At 39.4% G+C, this 7,209-nt stretch overlaps 1 protein-coding gene across 1 annotated transcript in view; it reads left to right on the top strand.

The window, feature by feature from the left end:
* The first annotated feature begins 6,973 nt into the window (after window positions 1-6,973).
* Mbnl3 (muscleblind like splicing regulator 3) overlaps window positions 6,974-7,209 on the top strand; it is a 97,217-nt gene continuing 96,981 nt past the window's right edge. Inside the window, exon 1 of the mRNA XM_031359033.1 lies at window positions 6,974-6,992. The gene's annotated coding sequence lies outside the window, so the exon portion shown is untranslated. The remainder of the gene's footprint in view (window positions 6,993-7,209) is intronic.

Genomic DNA, 7,209 nt, shown 5'->3' with positions numbered 1-7,209 from the left:
TTTAAAATTTTTTGTTTATTATGGATCTGATAAAACCTAGATCTCTAATATTTTTAAGCCCAAGCCCCTCAAGAACCTGCATCTCTTTTCAGATTTCGCTTATACCTAATTCATTCATTGTGGCAAATTAAGCTGAAGAAGCCTGAGAATAAAGTTTGGAAAAGGTGAATAAAATACTTTGTCTAGTTAAAAGGAAGAAAGAAAAAAGAAAGAAAGAAGGAAAGAAAGAAAGAAAGGAAAAGAAAATGTAAGCAAGCCTTGAATTAAATGCTTCCACCTATAAAATTTCTCATGATCATAGCAGCTCATCACAGCGATAGAATAGTAGGACAGCAAAGTCATAAGAACTCTGCATTCTATCCCGGAGAGGGACTCCGCATTCTATCCCAGAGAGGGACTCTGCATTCTATCCTGGAGAGGGACTCTGCATTCTATCCTGGAGACTGCCAAATTTCACTTTGCTTAGCTTTCATCCCCACAAACCAAACACTGTCCCTGCAGATGCTCTTTCCCTTTTTTTGTACTTCACAGCATCATTTACCCAACCTTCATCTGCTGGCTGCAGGGTCCAACTCCCGGAATCTAAGTGACATGATGAAAGTAATCTCAGTTAAAGTGTCTATCCAGATAACAGGCTAATGGGTTATACTCCTTCTGAGTAATGTGGTCATTTCAAAGGTGGTTTTTGGAAGACATTAAGGTGTGATGGCAGGAAATTTCAGGTCTCAGTGCAGTCTAGAGTAGAAGAGACTGCCCGGACAAGACCTGGGCTTGCAGAATTAGCATCTGCCTACTTTGGATGATGGCTTTTGGGAAATTTTCCTGAGGTCCAAAGTGCCTCACTGCCTTGTGGCTTTTAGTATGCCACACTCAAGGACACTCAAGGTTGATTAAATGAAATAAAGCGCAGTACCCCTGTCTTGTCTTCTTTGGAGCCAGGAAAAATCTCTTGATCACAGCTGCTGTTTTGCACCTGGCTAAAATCTGACAGTACTCAGTACCTGGTAGGCAACATTCCAAACCCCTTTTATAAGGTGTTTTTCTTTCATTCTTACCAGCAACCTTGGGATGCAGACACTGTCATTAGCCCACCTTTCAAACAAAGACCAAGTTCTATAGAGAAGTTACTTGTACAAGGTCATACTGCTACTAAGCATGACTTTTAATCACATATAACAGCATTTGGGAGTCAAGTTGCCTTCAGTTGCATAGCATCGACAGGCAGAGCAGAAAACACTGCCTTCCGCAGCGAGGCACCTTTTTTCATCCTATATCCAGAATATAGTGCTGCTCTATGATAGGCAACACAGAGACAGTTCACTAGTCTCTGCTCATGAAAGCCTACTCTGCTTGTAAGAATAGTCTAGGACTGGTGCCACCTTCTTCCCTTTTGTGTTACAAGTTTTCCCAAGACCCCTAACTCTTATTTTCTCATACCACTCCATTTCACAGGGGAAAGGAGAGTCAGATGTCAGAGTGCATGCATTTAATACTAGCCCTCAGGAGGCAGATACTGGCAGCTCTGTTGTGACTGAGGCCAACCTGCTCTACATAGTGAGGATCCATCTCAAAGAAAAAGAGGTAAAGAGAATGCCTGGATCTGATCATTGCTTTAAAGGTTGCTAAGGAATAGCCGAAGTGTGACTAAATACAATCAAAAGTAAAGCCTGGGGCTGGAGTGGGTAGCTCAGTGGTTAAGAACATTTGTTGCTCTTACACAGGACCTGTGTTCAGTTCCCAGTATTCACATGGTGGCCCACAATTATCTCTAACTCTAGTTTTATGCGATCCAATTACCTCTTGGTTTCTGCTAGCATCAGGCACACAAAGTGCATACTCATGCATGCAGGCAAAACACTCATACTGATAAAATAAGATAGATAAATCTTTTTTTAAGTAAAAGGAAGTTTTGCCAAATTAACTCTCCAGTGTGATATAGTCAAATGAGGTTTGCTTTCAGGGCAATTTGCTGCCTGTGCTTTTGTATCTGCCATGCATCTTCCTTCTCTCACTAGTAGAACTCTTTTTTTTTTTTTTTTTTTTTCCCTCCGAGACAGGGTTTCTCTGTATAGCCCTGGATGACCTGGAACTCACTTTGTAGACCAGGCTGGCCTGCCTCTGCCTCCCAAGTGCTGGGATTAAAGGCATGTGCCACCACCGCTCGGCTACCAGTAGAACTCTTATTGTGTGTCAAATACTGCTTTAAGTAAAACCGACCACCATTCTCAATAACAACCTTTCTACCAAACCTGTACCCTCTGTCATCTCACGGTATACACTTTGAGCAAAATACCAAGTATTGTTTTTATTTCATTTCTGATGAAACAGAAAAAGAGAAGTAGTTTGCCCAAAGTCACTAAAATATGAATGGATGTTTATTAGCTTCTTGTCCATTCTTTGGGTTTCTGCATTAGCATTCAGTTTCATCCCAGACTCCCAGTGGAACGGCACCCATGCGCAATAGCATGACTACAAACTACAATGGCACCATTAGTGGATCAACATGTTACATGATGGCCAGAACATGCTTCAGTGTGGTTCTAGGTAGATATTTGACAAGTTATAAATTGGGAAAGTAAGATTTACTGTAACTGTGTATTTAGATTATTTTAAGATATCTTTTTAATAGTAAGACTAAAGTTGCTTGTTTTCTTCTTTCAGAATGTTGCCTCAGGATTCTTTCCAGGATCACATTTCTGTTCTGAAGCTATGATCATATTTTATAGCTCTCAATTCAGTTCACAATGCCTAAAGTACTGCAGACTGGCCTGTCATTTCAGGTCCCCCATACTGCTGGGCTTGGGAGGTGTTACTTTTGCCAGCTGACTAAGTAGCAAATGCTATCTCTTAGTTTAAATGTGTATAATTCTGTCCATTTGGTATCTAAAAAAATCTTATAGATTTGTAATATTTCTTATGCAGCTTTCATGTTGTTTTGAACTTAGACGTCATGATTTTAATATGTTTCAATACTACTTTTACATTGTTATGCTACATTTCTACCTCATGTTCCCTAAGTAATATTTTTGTAAAAAAAAAAAAAGTTAAAGCCACATAGGTTGTTAGTTTCTCTTCATATTCATGACAAATTATCCTATAGTAAACCATACCCAATGTACATATAGTAAACTCTGGACTGAATGATTTTGATGTGTCAAGGAAAGGTCTCATTGAAGTAATGTGTCACTCTGGCCAAAGATGTCTCTTAACTTTGATTTGAGCCTAACCTCCTATGAAATAAAGCCCTGAATAAGAAAAAAAAATCTTCATTTTTAATTTTTTTCCTTTCTAACATTTGCTACTGGTTAATTTTCATACTGTGTCAAACCAGAAATTTCTCAGTAGCACTAGACTTACACATGAATAAAAAACATTCCTGTTTTGATCCATTTTTTTTAAAGGAAATTATTTATTTAAAGATAATTGAATTTTTCAATATACAGACCCTGTCATAATAGAAACACAGTTCAGAGGTGGGGGTGGTAGCATCCACCTAGAACCCCAACACTTGAGAGACTGAGGCAGGAAGAACTAGCATTCCAGTCCAGTGGGGAATTGGAAAACGAGACCCTGTCTCAAAACAAAAGAAAACCATACAGGAAGGGACATGGTCCCTACTCGCAGGTGATGTTAACCATATAGAAAACTTGGTTTTATTAAATGCCTTCTAGGCATATTTAATAAGCAATCCGATATTTTTAGTAAGCATCTGCATTTTATCTTACAGCTATAGGAGATATCAGGTAGGCCACACGTCTGAATCCAAATGAAGTCAGACCCTATACCTTTGTTCAGTATTGTGTTAAAGTATGCAGCCTGCCATCCTGACTTGGAATCCTTGTTCTACTGCTCAGATGGGACTTACTGTGGAAAATGCTTGTTGTATCTGTTTTTGACATGAGAAGATCATCATCATGATCACCTTAAAGTGATTGTTATGAGAATTAAGTGAGCTAATACAGGTCTCAACCTTGGTGGCACACAACTTTAATCTCAGTACTCAGAAGGCAGAAGCAGGTAGAACTCTGAGTTCGAGGCCAACCTGATCTATAGTGGGAGTTCTAAGACAGCCAGGGCTGTTACACAGAAACTGTCTCGAAAAACCAAAAATAGATAGATAGATAGATAGATAGATAGATAGATAGATAGATAGATAGGTAGATAGATCTTTTAACATTCCTACCATTTTGTTTTGTCTTTGTTTGGGGGTTTACACTTTATGTGTTATTCTTATCGTATTTCCTTCTGAAGAGACTTTTTAAAATATAATATATAATTATCAAGGATAATTTATACTATATATTCTTCAAAGGCCTGGAGAAAAATTGCCTTGTAAGTTAATCTGGTCCCAGTGTGATTTAGAACATATAATTCTTCCACATTCGTCTTCAATTCTGCATTTACCAGAATGTGTCCAAGTAACTCTGACAATTTTATGTAACAGGAAAATAGCCCAAGCTTTTTTAAAATGTCTTTGCAACCTAAGAATTGTTGATCAGTTTATTATCTGTGCTTACAATTATTTTAGCATGTCTCTACTTACTGGATCATTTTTATCATTTCTTGTTTAAGAAATGCAGTTTTATAAAAACTTTTTAATAAAAACATTACCTTAGATGACAACATTTAATGACTGTCTAAACTTACTTTTAACAACTAGATTCTGCTCCCCGCCCGTTTCTTTATTTAGAAGCTTTGTGTGAACCACAAACTCCAAATTCCCAACTCTGAATGGAGAGGGCTTTTCAGGAATGGGTGACTGAAGAGTGGATAATGCCAATAGCTCTTGAGCCACCCTTCAGTCAGAAGACAAGAGCGCCAGTGAAGCTGCTGCCTGCGAGTCTTTCTAGAACACAGCAAGAATTAACAAGTGCTACTGTTGCTGATAATATAGGGCGGGTGAGAAGAGTGCCACAGATTCAAAACAGGAGGGAGATGCATTTTATTCTTTGTCATAGCATGGCCTTGCTTTTGTGTCCAATTGCACAGGTTAATTGTCTTTTAAAGAGAATAATAAATCAATTATGCTGCCTAGCTAACGGGGGGGGGGGCAGAAAATTGAATACAATACGATATAATAAGAACTTGAACAAAAACCCTTAAAACCATGGCACACTAACGCATTACAGATTTTAACTGTTTGCCTGTCCATATGTCTATATTTGTTTGTGGAATATTGTAATCCTGATATGAAATTATTCTATGAGTTTTAGCATTTTTCCTATTACATTAGTCAAAGTTAAATAGATTTTACTGGAAGAAGATTCCACTTGAGGCTGCTCCAGTTTCACCTTACATTTTTTTTTTTTTTTAATGCAGCAAGAGCTTCGAAAGAATGTTCCCAAGGTATGTATAAAGGTTTGTTCACATGCCCCGTTTGACTGGTTGGTGGGGCGGAGGGCCAAGAATGACAGTTTTGAATCAAACAGGAACCTTTGACGCTCCATCAGGGTAAAGATGCTGAGAAGATCCCAAATGCAAATGAGGAGCAGATGGATATGTTAGGAAACTTGAATATACAAACATTTATGGTAAGAAACCATCTAGAGTATTGGTGAGGACTAGGCCCTCTTTTTCTTTGCTGATGTTCCTCTAACCATGTCTAAGAAGAGTCAAAGAGAGTATTGACTGGCTAAAATTTGTTTATAAGCTTACTCTTCTCTCCAGAAAATAATCAAATCTCATTTGCTGTTTTCACTGGCTAGCACTTTCAAGCAAGAGACAATGTTGAAACTATGCTGTCCCTTAAACGGGTACGTTCCTTGAGGTATACTGTAAGTTCCTAAGGAAATAATTGTCCTAGCAACTCCAGAACAGTGAAAGTGGGCCTGTTTGTGTGGTTGGTTATTAGGAAAACCTCTGTGTCTGCAGGAGTCCTGGATTGCAATGGTGGACAGAGGTGAGGGAACCAGTGTTGCTCAAGGTTAGTATAAAGGTTCCTTTGTTGAGTCACTGACATGACAGCTCCTCATTTGTTGGGTCATTGGGCATAAAGTTTTATATAATTCAGCCTTGCCCGTCTTCTAGTCTCTCGAGGTAAGCAGCACCTTTTTAGTGTTCTGTGGTGGCTCGTGGACTGGCAAAACCACTTCCTATATGCCAGACAAGTTTGACTTTCTTTTTTACAATAGTGCAGGGACTTTGGCAAGTATGAAAGAAGGCGTGGGAGAGGTAGTTAGGAGTTCATGAGGTAACCAGGAAGTCCTTATTTTGACTTCTGTTAGGATCCTGGCCATAACTCTCAAGAGTTTGACATGATCCCTGCACATTGTCCTGGTGACTTTTCCCAGTTCTTCCCAAATGCCATTGAAGATTTTAATTATGTGAGGGCAGTTTGTGCCCAGTCTTCTAACCATTGCTGCCATACTCTGATTATTTTGCATTTAACACACAGAGATTGATTTCTTGCCTAAAATGAGCTGAATTCTATTTGGATCAGTTCAGTAGAATTAAAAAGTATAATTAGCCCGAGAATTCACTTCACTCCACAACCTAACTGCCACTTACATATGCCCTGCAATGCTTCTGCACTTTGTGCAGAGCTTACAGAGCTGAGTTCTGGGCTGAAGCAGTTGATTGCATGCAGGAAAGCAGCCATGAATTGCTACGAGCTCCTCGTTGACGATCCTGCATATGTGTGTGTTATCATCTACAATTGTCCTCATAAAATTAAATAAAAGCACGCGTTTATTATTGTGGGGCTCCAATTAAGAGACAGCTGGTGCTCTTATTACGCTCGCATTAAGTTGAAACTTGTAATTTAGATGTCCAGATGCACACTTTAAAACCCCAGTATAAAAATTGTGTTAGCTTTGTCCATTTTCCATTCAGAAGTATCTGGAACCTTACCTCAGGGCTCCTCCTGCCCGGTAAACTCCCTTGCAGTTAGGAAGCTTTTCCTCTGATCAACAGTTTTTCCACTCTCAAGTTCTTGGAGTGAAATAAAAGATCTGGGGCTCTACGTTCAGGGAAGAGACTCAGGAAGGCAAACGGTGAGTATTTCACTCTCCACGAGTTAAAATACGTATTGATTAGGGTCATTTTGGAATTTTCCTACTACACCTCACCTGTCTCGGGAGTGTCTAGAAACCTATAGCTTCGCTTTACAATTGCCTCTCTAGTTGCCACTGAAGTCCCTTGAAGCTCTAGAAACTTTAGAGCTGGCTCGCGCTCCCGACCCGGGTGCAGTGTGTATGCTTCCCTCCGGCT

Source organism: Mastomys coucha, chromosome X (assembly GCF_008632895.1).
Source record: "Mastomys coucha isolate ucsf_1 chromosome X, UCSF_Mcou_1, whole genome shotgun sequence".
In the NCBI taxonomy this organism is placed as follows: Eukaryota; Metazoa; Chordata; class Mammalia; order Rodentia; family Muridae; genus Mastomys; species Mastomys coucha.
Note: the sequence above shows the minus strand (reverse complement) of the source record. Positions and strands in the feature narration are given on the sequence as shown.